The 12,085-nt window shown below is 47.0% G+C and overlaps 2 long non-coding RNA genes across 2 annotated transcripts; both read left to right on the forward strand.

The window, feature by feature from the left end:
- The first annotated feature begins 2,380 nt into the window (after positions 1 to 2,380).
- Positions 2,381 to 4,566, forward strand: LOC124679029. Its single transcript, XR_006994764.1, has 4 exons — positions 2,381 to 2,491; positions 3,249 to 3,302; positions 3,513 to 3,581; positions 4,525 to 4,566. It is a non-coding gene; the product is annotated as an uncharacterized LOC124679029 (long non-coding RNA).
- A 1-nt stretch (position 4,567) lies between these two features.
- Positions 4,568 to 5,532, forward strand: LOC124679030. Its single transcript, XR_006994765.1, has 3 exons — positions 4,568 to 4,635; positions 4,784 to 4,879; positions 5,241 to 5,532. It is a non-coding gene; the product is annotated as an uncharacterized LOC124679030 (long non-coding RNA).
- Positions 5,533 to 12,085: the final 6,553 nt, after the last annotated feature.

A 12,085-nucleotide genomic window follows, 5' to 3' on the forward strand; every position in this document is an offset into this window, starting at 1 on the left:
AAACTTTTCTTATGATTTTCAGTGATGATGATGAAGGTAGCAGTAGTTCAATTAACACAAAGATAACACACTGTTGTGCATGGAAGCAGGAGTGGATGATGATGATGCTCCATGGTAATTCAGTTACTCCAGAATAATTCCTTAGGAAAATGTGAAACAGGAAACCAGAATTATTTAATTTCTTAAACACCTAAATCCCGAAGCATCCAATCAGCACGGCACCTTCTTCGCTGCAGCCCGCTCGAAGCAGTCGCCCATCTGCCACAAACTGATCTTCTTGTTCTTGATCAGCCATCTTGATCATCCTCGCTGCCACCCTTGCCATCTTGATCGTGTCGCTGGGCTCTGCCAAGCACAAATGAATCAGACAAGCAAAACCGAAAGATGCGTTCAAGAGCAAACTGATTTTGTTTTCTATCTACAGATAGATGCATCTCAAGGTAGAGTTTGGTTTCATGGTGAGTTGGAGTACAAATACAGAAATATCAATCAGGCCTGAACTTTAATGCAACCAAATGGTGATATACACTTGGCTAGATTACGGCATTGCATGGATAAGCTACCTGAACACATCATCTCTTTGGATCATAGTGTGGCAAGGACAAGAAGTAAATGGGAGTACACTGAGAACTTTTTTTTTCTCTTTCCCTCTATTCCTAGTCCTAGCTTTCATATTAGTACATCTTCCAAACAATTAGATACCCCGCACTACAGGAAACGATTAGGTGCCGATGGCCAGAAAATACACAGACGGTCATTTATCGGGGCCGTCGGCACATAACCTGGAATGATACGCCCCACTGAAGAAACCGTCGGCGTAGCTAGGCCGTCGGCGTAGCTACATCTATGCCGACGGCCACCGTCGGTGTATCTTAGCCGTCGGCGTAGATCCAGGGGTGTCGACGGCCACCGTCGGCGTAATCTAGCCGTCGGCACAGTTACTGAACATGTGGCAGTGGCGGTTCTTCCCATTAACGGTCAGTAGACGGCGTTAGTTGCGCCGACGGCCCATATCTTTTCCCTCTTTTTTGTTCCCTCTTTAATTTTACTAAATATACCAAACAAGGCCTAGCGCTATGGCGGCCGCTACTCCTGAACCTGAAAGCTGAAACCTATTGCCATGAATCAATACGAGACCCAAGGAGATTGGATATCGGCCTCGTGCCTCCTGCCGGCGCCGCCGCTGATCACCTCGTCTCTGTGGCCTATGGGCCATGGAGGCGCGGTGGATCTCGACCCTCGTCGGTGGGAGGGCTCCGCTCCCTATTTTGAGGGATTCGTTCTTTGTTTTTAGGGTCAAGATTTGTAGGGGTGGTGCTCAGGTGGTGGTAGCGGCATCTCGTGCAATAAGGTCTCCCCGGCTTCAACCCCATCTCGGCGGCAACGTCGAGAGGCTTGTGGGAGTGGTGTGGTCTTCGAGGATTTCGTCTGGCTGTGGGGATCTTCGGATCATCAATGAGCTTCATCTGCAGTTCTTCCTTCTTCTTCTTCTTCGTCTCTTGGACGGATGTGGTCTTTTTGACCCATTCGGTGACTTCCCGTTCGCAACCAACAACGTCAGGCCGACTCAGGGAGGAGCGGCAGCGGTGGCGCGCCGTCGACACGGTCTGGTGGTTGAAGATGAAGGGCTTCTCAAGGATCTCGTTGTAATTTTCGTTTTTCTTGTAGTGCTTTGTACTGTTCGTTGTTTCTTTTAATACGAAAGTCCTATTCGCAAAAAAAAAAGGGCGGAGGCAGAATTTTTTTATGAGGGTGGCCAACCAAACAAGTTAATTCGTGCGAAAATTTTGCAGAAAATTTGAAACGTAGGCAGTACCAAATATAGTTTTTTTACTAAATATACCAACGTTCCCGTCAAAACTCAAGGAAGAAGAGAAATATGGTGCTGCATCTAGACTAATCTAGATCTAGACTAATATAAAAAGACACAGAGTGGCAGATCCAAAGAATCTCAACCATCCAATAATCTAGTCTATTGGCTCAGATTATAGCACTAAAACAGTGTTAGACGCAACCCCACGCATAATCAAATCAACGAGTGGAAAGACGTCTTTTCTTCCCAACGCGCGACACCCTGCCCCGCGTCGACCTGCACACGACCTCCAGGCCGCCGCAATAACCGCCGCGCACGCTGCCGACGCACACGACCTCCACGCCGCCGCATAACCGTCGCGTATGCCAGCGGAAGCCGCCGACGCACACGACCTGCTCGCCGCTGCAATAACCGCCACGCACGCCCGCGAAAGCCACCGACGCACACGCCGCCGCGCCAGTGCGCCACCCGCCGCCCGGGCTCGCCCCGTCGTCGCGCCGCACGCACGCCGAAGCCTCCTCTGCACCTGCCGTCCCCTAGGCCCAGCTCAACTGCCCCACGCCGTTGCCTCCGTCTGCTCCCAGCTCCTCCAAGGCCAGCTCCTCCAAGGTCCAGCTCCTCCAAGGTCAAGCTCATCCAAGGCCCAGCTCGACCGCGTTTCCTCCTAGAATCCTGAAGGTATCTGCTTATTTTATGATTCTCCAATCCGTGCTTTAGATTTCTCTTGTGGGAATTTGATTAGTATTAGAGTTGTAGTCATCTCTCTATTATTACCACCACGCTTTGTTACAAGCTTTACATAGCGTATACATGCATTTGTTGCTCTTCTTTGGCACAATTTACTGTTACAGCAATTCAGTGCGTAGTCTCAATAATTGGTTTTTCTGTTTTACATTAAGATTATGTGTTTGTACATCACTCGGGTATCAGTGCATTGTGCATATCGCTAATAGAGTGCTTTAGAGGTTCAGTATTGTCATTTTACTCTTCAGTCAGGGATTAGTGCTACGAACAGGATACAAACACGGGTTCTACCAAATCTTGAGAACAAGAAAGAGAATAAAATTGTGAACTCAAGGTGGAATTCCGAAAAAGAAGATGGAGCTGTGGGATAATTGGAAATACCCTGTGATGGTAAACGCATGTATGATCTGACCTTGATGCTCCGTTTTCTTTCTTGTTTGACAATCCATTATGCATTACATTACAATTTTAGCATCAATTAATTTTTTGCATGTAGCAAGATCATATCGTTAGTCAAAGTGATATGTAGATTAGTGAATTTCGCTGACTCGCAGTTTACACATGCGAGTTCAAATATTTTCCTAGGATGCTTCCTTCTGGTTTTTACTGATATGCTTGGGCTAACCCTATAACTGTTACTGCATTTAACTTCAATTTTTCATGAGACCTATCTAATTGTGATCTTGCATAGGTTTTGCATGAGGGTAACTTTGCAAGAAATGCTGCAAGTTGTTTACATTAATCGGTAAGTTTTGACAAATCTTCGTTTATACTTCTGATCGCCATGGTAGTAATGGTCAGTATTGCATAAATCATGTGTCTGCCAAATATTCCATTCATTTTCATTTTGTGGTATTAAATGGAACACTTAAATGATGGTAACCTGAACTTTGGAACTACTTTTTGGACATACTTTGGATGTACCTGCGGTCGCCTTGGCATCCACCTGGAGCAGGTGAGTCCGGCCAGCCACAGACCCGACCATGATCGTTGATCTCTTGGGGCGTACGTTGTTTTATTAAAGGTATGTTTCTACCGTCGTATATGGTGTATCCTAGAAGTTAGGTTATTTTCCGAAGCCATTGATTTGGCTTATATTGTGTATAACCAAAGATTTGCTAACTTGGAGATGGTATTTGAATATGGTAAGATTAACATGGCTTATTGGATGGTACATAGGTTGTAATTTGGATCTATTTTTTGCATACAGTGGTTGCTATTGGAAATGAAAAGATTAGGCATGCAAGCTCAGTTTGCTCAGAGGAAAAGTTCGATGGATCACCATAATCCATAATGGAGAAATATTAAGTATGATTCATCAAGTTCATTCACATGTAGTTGGGTATAAAATATGTCTTCCTAATAATATGTAGATACTGATGATCTCATTTTTTTTTGGTGTAATGGTGTATACTCATGATATTGAAAAAGCATGAAATAGCATATAGGTATGCCTTAGTGTAATGTATCGAGTTACCTTAGAAGTGTTTTTTACAGAGTAGTCATGCAGATCTTGAAGTTGTCCTTATGCTGAAACTATTCTGAACTTGAGGTAAGAAGATGTAAAATCTTTGCTGGTAGCAACCAACTACAATTTAAGGTGTGTGCTCTATGGCCAGCTGATGGTATTGCCCTAGCGCTATATATATTTACGTACGACTGTCTGGCTTTCTTAAAGAGGACAGTGAAAAAAGTTGCCTTTCTTCTAATTTTTTTTGAAGATGTTTTTTTTTTTTAATTTCAGACTAGGACGTATACATTTATTGGTGCTACATTGGTCCAACTATGGCATTTAAATTAGAAGAAAGATGTGTACATACTTACACGAAAGTCAGTTTGAGCACCTCTTCTTTTTTTAGTTTTCTCAATAAGGCAAACCATCAGACTACGGATAAGTTGTTTTTGGAACATTACATGGTTGCAAATTCACTTTTATATGGAACTTTTTTATATACTGTTGTTTGCAGAGATGGAGTGTATATACATTCAGAGGTCAAGAAGGTCAAATTTGTCAAGAAGGTCAAATTACTCTGAAGCAACAAGGGAGGTCAAAAATTGATGGTTAAGTTAACCTCTGGGTACTTTTTCGTCATTTTTACTACTCAGTTAGTTTTATCGTCTTCTTCTATTGTGCTATTTTTGGCTACGGTAACTTCTGATCCGCAACTGTTCACTAATTACAGTGTTTCCTGATGATTTTAAGATTCCATTTTGTTTTCATCAGAGGCATAGTACATGAAGAATATCTGTCCAACTGCGTCACCATTTGGATCAGGGGAGTGTTCCCCGTTTAAAGAGCATGTATGGCTTCAGGTGCTTCAGGTGCATTTTGAACTGATGTACATACTTCTACTATGTATGTATGGTATCAGGTGCATCTTCTAACAATAGCGGCGTATGAGGGAACAACATACCATCATATTATCTGATCAATCTGACATAGTGTACATAGAGGTCTTTCAGGCAATTGCATAGTTACAAATGACCAAAGTAGTAGCAGCTATACTGTACCATCTTGTTTGGATTCAGAGAGAAATCAAGTTTAAACTCAATCTAGCAGTAACTTGCAAGTGATTAAACGAGGAAACAATTTAAATAGCATCAGTGCATTTTCTTAAAATAATTATGGCATGCAAGTTTTCTCTTTATTTCCATGTATTACTTGTTAATAAAATATATGCAGGTTTATCCGAGGGATAACAAAGATGGAATGGTTCAAAAAACAAGACATAAGGAAAAAAGATGCTTATATCAATACAGTAGCCTACCACTACCAGGTTTTCTCGAATACTGCAATTTTCAATTGATTTTTAGTATGGTGTGCGATGTATTTCCTTTTAATTTATTATGTTCCTTGAGATGAGATGAAGGGTATGAAAATGTGTACACTGTGAAACTAATATGTATATTGTTGGAAGTTTTTAAAAAATGGAATCTACAAATAATGTGGCGTATCTAACTAATATAGTTGACAATGTACGTGTGATTTTCATGTGTAACACAACCAAGTATATCTAGATGTTTCTTGAAAGATGAGATGATGTGATTTTCTTGTGTACAATGTATGTGATTTTCATGTGAAATAAGACGACTCTCAGACCGGTTGTTTCTTGTCAAATGAGATGAGGTGCACTCTATGAAATTACTTGCTTGTTGTATGAAAAAATATGTATCACTGGTATTTTTAGAACGATCGAGTAGTTGGCATGTCAGCCTGAAAAAGAACTTGGAATTTTTTTTCTTATTTTACTAGAGAGGAACGGGCCATTTGTAACATTTTTGTGGGGATGAGAATTTGCTTACATATACTCATCACTGCAAAAAAAATCTTCTCTCTTCCATATTGCTGATAACAAAATTGTTATTCATACCCTAAAATAAAATAATAATGACCATAATCATCACATTAATGAGATTACATGGCTGCATCATCGCAGTATAACAATAATATAAATAATTAAACTTGGTTGTTGACTTCTTATTTAGAACGGGTAAAACATTTACGGTGCAGCACAGAACACAGCCCTCCCCCGTCCTATAATAAATCATAGAAGGTTCACACAACAATTACACATTTCCCCCTAAATTCACTCCAATATAGTTCTCATTGGGTAAAGGAAATACTCGCAATCTCACTCCAATAGAGTCTCATCGGGTAAAGGAAATACTCGCAATCATGTGTCGAATGCAGGAATGCTATCCAACAACAAAGTTTGTTGATTTTAGGATGAGCAAAGAATTTTCTATTTATTTTATACGTGCGTTGCACGTGCAATTTTACTAGTGCGTAGAAGAATTGGACCTGTAGCAGCCTGTAGCTGCCTAGTTGTGCATTCATTTGCAATAGAATATTAGGAGCAGTAAAGATTCTCTCCCTTAGGATCTGCTCTGAACATCTTGTTCATTGTATCTAGTACTTATCTATTAGGGCAACACTTGGTTAAATGCACTGTTTTGAAGGTAAGAAATCAATATGCAGCCATGATATAGAAGAAAGTTCTGCGTTCGCCGGTGCTATGAATTAGATATTACCTAAACAGCTTAAGGCTGGTGAGATCGAAGCTCTCTCAGCGATTGGACGGTGCAAGCACGCACGGTGGGCCAGCGTAGGGATAGGTGGCGCTCGTTTTGGGCTTGGCCGGTGCATGGTCGGCGCATTGCCTGTGTTTGCTGTCAATGGGCCTGGGTGATTGTGGACGGTCGGTGGAGTCCTTTTTGTGGCTTCCTCCACGACTATGACAGGTGGGTTCGATTTCTACTGGAGTTCTCGCTGCGGCCACACATGGCTCGCCGGTGGAGGTGCACGACGTCGTCACCTGTGGAACGGGGCAAAGAGAAACGAGTTGCGTGCTCACCTTGGTGTGGCTGGGTGCTCGGCAAGTTCGAGGATGGTTGGACGACGACGAATCGGTCCACGACGGTGGTGGCTGGAGCTTGGCAAGACGAGGTTGATTCGTTCGTTGGGCATCGACGGACAATCCACTTGGCGCAGGAGGACGCGGACGATACGGCGAGGACGATGTGGTCAACAACACGTCTCAGAGTGGCCTTCCTCAACGAATGCACGCTCCCTGGCTCCGGATTTGGATCTCCGCGCGGTTGTGTGCGATGCCTCGATGGCGGACGGTGGCACTGGAGGAGCGTGGCGGAGGTCGCCTCAGCCGGTGGCGGCGCGATTCGAGATCGAGGCGTGGGACGGAGCTTCCAGGAGATGGCAGTTGGAACCGGGCAGGGCCCCGTCCTCTTGAGGCTCAAAAATTTGCCCGGCCTCGGCCGCTGTAGCCGCCGCTCCTCATCAAGCCATCCAGCCAGAACAGGAGCCTCAACCATTGGCGTCGCCAATATCTCTGTGTCAACTGCCTGCTTCTTCCCGATGTTCACCTCCAAATCTACAACAGCTTCCTCCTAAACTACACCAAGGTGAGACCCTCTCTGTAGTTTCTTTTGCAATGTCTTGCTGGTAGGTTCTTCATGTGATGGATGGCAACACGTGTTTATTCATGCATGTATGTACATATAAGCATGGTAGGATGGTTATGGATGTTTGTGGAGAGACTCTCTTTTATTGTACCCTGAAATGATTATGGGCCCTTCATTTCTTTCAGTCTGACGGCTGATCTTAATCAGTACTCCAACATAAGTGGAGGGAGTATGACTACTAAAATTAGCGGGGTACCTTTGACTCAGGGGTAAAAGAGAGTAAACTAATTTATACGGGAGCTCTGGTAAAATAAATAGTCAAGTGAAACACGATGTTTCCATCACAACGAAAAGAATTACTAGCGCAAATTGATGCATTTAAACATTCGCTCGTTATCATCCATGGTCCGTTTGTTGTGGTCATACAAACTGTGGAGGCGCCGTCCGCGTGGAGGACGAGACGAGCGCCGAGACTGGAACGCTCTACCGCCGGCGCAGCCAAGATGAGATCACTGTGACGAGAGAAGATACGTCGCACGAGTCTTGTGCCAAGATCGCACGATTCAGTGGACAGTTAGACAGATGAATTGCTGGTTAATTAAGAGATGGAAAGACTAAAGTACCCTTTTTAAACGGAGGGTTAGATTTGAGCGGTACTCCAGCCTCTCTCCAAAGAGTACTGGGTACCGTAAAAATGGCCTAAATTAATGGAATATTGGTAATGATGTGTGCATGCATTACTGTGAAACTGATTGCTACTGGCAAACTTTTGCTTTTATTTCTAGGCAGACTGGTTCATTGTCTGCTTTGTTTGCATCAGGAAATGACACCACACTTGCAACCTCTGCGTGAATTGTCAGCAGTGAATCCTTTCCTCCACGCACCTGTTATCACCAGAATTTGACCGAGTCAGAGGTGGGCCGCGATCAAGATGGACTTGAAGATATATATAGAAGAAATACGTGAATCGGCCTTACATGCAAAGTTTGGGCTAGTTTGCCCTTGTATCTGTAACATATTAGATTACGTGTCGGTTAGGAGTTAGAGTTTTACCCGTGCACGGTTAGGTGCACGCTCGAATTAGAAAGTCCCTTGGACTATAAATATGTATCTAGGGTTTATGGAATAAACAACAACCAACGTTCAACACAAACAAATCTCGGCGCATCGCCAACTCCTTCGTCTCGAGGGTTTCTCCGATAAGCACCATGTCTGCCTAGATCGCATCTTGCGATCTAGGCAGCATACTCTTGTCTACGTTGTTCATGCGGCTGCTCGTGCTCGAAGCCTTTTTGATGGCGAGCAACGTAGTTATCTTAGATGTGTTAGGGTTAGCATTGTTCTTCGTATCATATGATGTCGTAGTGCAACCCTTATACATCTAGCCGCCCTTACACCTATCTTAGGTGTAGGGGCGGCACCCGTTTGATCATTGTTTAGTAGATCCGATCCGTTACGGTTGCTCCTTGTTCTTCAAGGATTAGTTTAATATCCGCAATAGTTAGGCCTTACAAAGGGTTGGAGGATCCAGCGGCGTGTAGGGTGGAGTTTGCTAGCCCTAGACGGGATGTTCCGGGGATCAACCTCGTGTTGGTTTTTAGGCCCTGTCTAGGATCGGCTTACGATCACCGTGCGCGAGCGCGAGGCCCAATCGTGAGTAGGATGATCCGATTATGCGGTGAAAACCCTAAATCGTCGTAGATCGCATTAGCTTTATCTTGATCAAGCGGGACCACCATATATTCGTGCACCTCGTACGAATCATGGGTGGATCGGCTCTTTGAGCCGATTCACAGGACAACCCGAGAGCCGATCGAGGCTCGTATTTAACGTTTACGTGTATGCCCTGCAGGAAACTAAGCGAGGCATCATCCAACACCTTCCCGACCGGGTATAGGTCGGGTGGCACGCCCTTGCGATAGCATCGGACGTGTGACCGAGAGGCTTTGCGGGCCGTCGCTCCGAGGGATCGGGGCCAGCCGCAACCCTAGTTGTTCCCGGCTCTACGGTGTTGCCGGTCGCTGCCCGCCGGTGGGTTTCGACCGCAACACATTCTCGGCACGCCCGGTGGGACCATCTTCGACATCCACCGCATCGCCGTCTACATCCGAGATGGCGGAAAGCACTCCGGTCAAGTACGAGGATCTGCCTGACGAGCTCAATAAGAAGCATGACGAGATCAAGGCAGTCCTTGAAGCCGAACTCATCGGCTCTTTCCACAAAACCCGCTCCCATGGCGTCAGGTGGAAGGGGTTCTCACCTGAAGGCGCACTCGATGGAGTGGACCTGTCCGCCCCGTCAGAAGAACGCACCAAGTCGCTGCGTCAGGAGATCAACTACATGGTGGCTCATTCGCTGCACCGCCACTCTGAGAGCCTGGTGAACACTTTGGAGCGTGTCGCTCTGCGCGTGATCCAGGAAATCATGAGCCATCGGTATTCTCCGTCGGGACCAGCTCTGGGGACTTACAAAGGAGAGATGCCACTCCAGTCCCATCCACCGCTGCCGTTCGCGTTGGCAGCACCAGAAGTGCCGAACTCATCGGCATACGTCGTCTACAAGATTGGTGGTGATCCTAGTGACTACCAATTCCTACCTGAGGCGCCCAAGGAGATCCCGCACGGATACGCGTGCGCATACGTACCAGACTGCAGTACCTGGGCACTCTCGAACCAGACTGCAACAGCAGGGGCCTCTGGAACAGCAGGAGGAACGTCGGGAGCAGATCTTGAGAAGCAAACGTGGCTAGCTAAGTACGCCACTCCGACAAACCTCCAGAGCCCAGCTCCTGCAGTTGGCTCGAAGCTCGGAAAAGCAAGCATGGCTGGCTAAGTATGCCACCCGGCGAATCTTCGGGGTTCGACACCTTCGCCCATCACCGCGGATCAGATTTGTACGATTCGAAAGATCAGTTCGGCATGATGCCGAAAAGGAAGACGTTCGGCTATACCAAGCCGTACCCTAACGAGTACGAGTTGATCCCGCTACCACCCAAATATCGGCTCCCGGACTTCACAAAGTTTAGTGGATCAGATGGTTCCAGCTCCATCGAGCATGTGAGCCGATATTTGGCACAGCTGGGCACGATCTCAGCATCGAGCGAGCTGCGTGTGAGGTTCTTCGCACGGTCCCTCACGGGATCGGCTTTCGGATGGTACACATCGCTGCCACCGAACTCCATCCGGACTTGGAAGCGGTTGGAGGAGCAATTCCATGAGCGAGTATCACTCGGAGGCTTCCGAGGCCGGCATTGCCGATCTAGCACAAGTACGACGAAGCGCGGGGAAACGGTGCGCGAATACATCCAGCGCTTCGGGACCGTGAGGAACCGATGCTATTTGGTTCACGTAAGTGAAAAAGAAGCGATCGAGTTGGCGGTGGTGGGTCTCTCATCATCGATCAAGGACGTGGCCTCCCAAGCGAGACTACCCTTCATTGGCGCACATGGTGCGTAGGCTGTCGGCATATGAACAGCGCCACCCGGATGTTTACCGGGACATATTCAAGCGTGCGGTGGCCCCGGTTGACGCGGACGAGGATGAAGGTGTCTGCGGGAGATCGAGAGGTAGCGGTGGCTGAATGGACTCGAGCGGCGGGCCCCGTGTCCCGCAAATGGGTTAAGCCACAAGGCCCTCCAAAAGGGTTCGACTTCGACGTGACCAAAACCGAGCGGATTTTCGATCTTTTACTCACGGAGAAGCATATAAAGGTACCCGAAGGCCACAAGATCCCCACGGTGCAGGAGGCTGAACGGAAAGCCATACCGCAAGTGGCATAACACGTTCACCCACACCACTAACGACCGCGAGGTGTGGCGGCAGCAGATCCAAATGGCGATAGAAAATGGACGGCTAATTTTCAACCAGTACGCCATGAAAGTCGACACACACCCCTTCCCCGCCGTTAACATGGTGGAGTATACTTACCATGGAGGGTGCCAGCCAGATCTCTCTTGCAATATCAACATGGTGGGACCTGGGCACCACCCCGGTAAGGACGGAGATGAGGGCAGCTGCTCTCATAGCAAGGACACAGAGGAAGCCGCTCCACGCGATCGGCTCCGCCAAGACGGCAAGCGCTACGTCACAGAGGGAGAAGTGAAGAACATAAGATATCAGCGACCTCTCTCTGATCACCTCCTCAACAAGTACGTGAGTCAGTACGACCAACGCCGACGATACAACGACGATGATGAAACAGATCGTCTGGCTAGGGACGACAGGAGACGTCGTCGGCATGATCACGACGAGGAGCGATACGAGCGCCACGCCAAGGAAAAGTCGAGGGAGCAAGACGACGTGGATAGGCACTGGGACTGCCCCTTCTTCGGTACATCGCTGGGATTCGAGGAATGAGCCGATTGCCTACAATCGGCAAGCTGCCCAGAATGCAAACAGAAGAAGAAGGATGCATCTAACATGTCTGTGTTCAAGCGTCTAGGGCCTCTCCCGCCTCGGAACAAGCATGCTGAGTCCGCTCGGGTGGAAGATCTCGAGGAACTAGAGGACGATGATGAAGAAGACAAGTATCATCGGCCCGAGTGGTGCCCCGATGGGCTCGGCCGTTCTCGAAGCGAAGGGTTCAGCGTCTACGTGGGTTAGAGGAAGC

Source organism: Lolium rigidum, chromosome 7 (genome assembly GCF_022539505.1).
Source record: "Lolium rigidum isolate FL_2022 chromosome 7, APGP_CSIRO_Lrig_0.1, whole genome shotgun sequence".
Classification (NCBI taxonomy): domain Eukaryota; kingdom Viridiplantae; phylum Streptophyta; class Magnoliopsida; order Poales; family Poaceae; genus Lolium; species Lolium rigidum.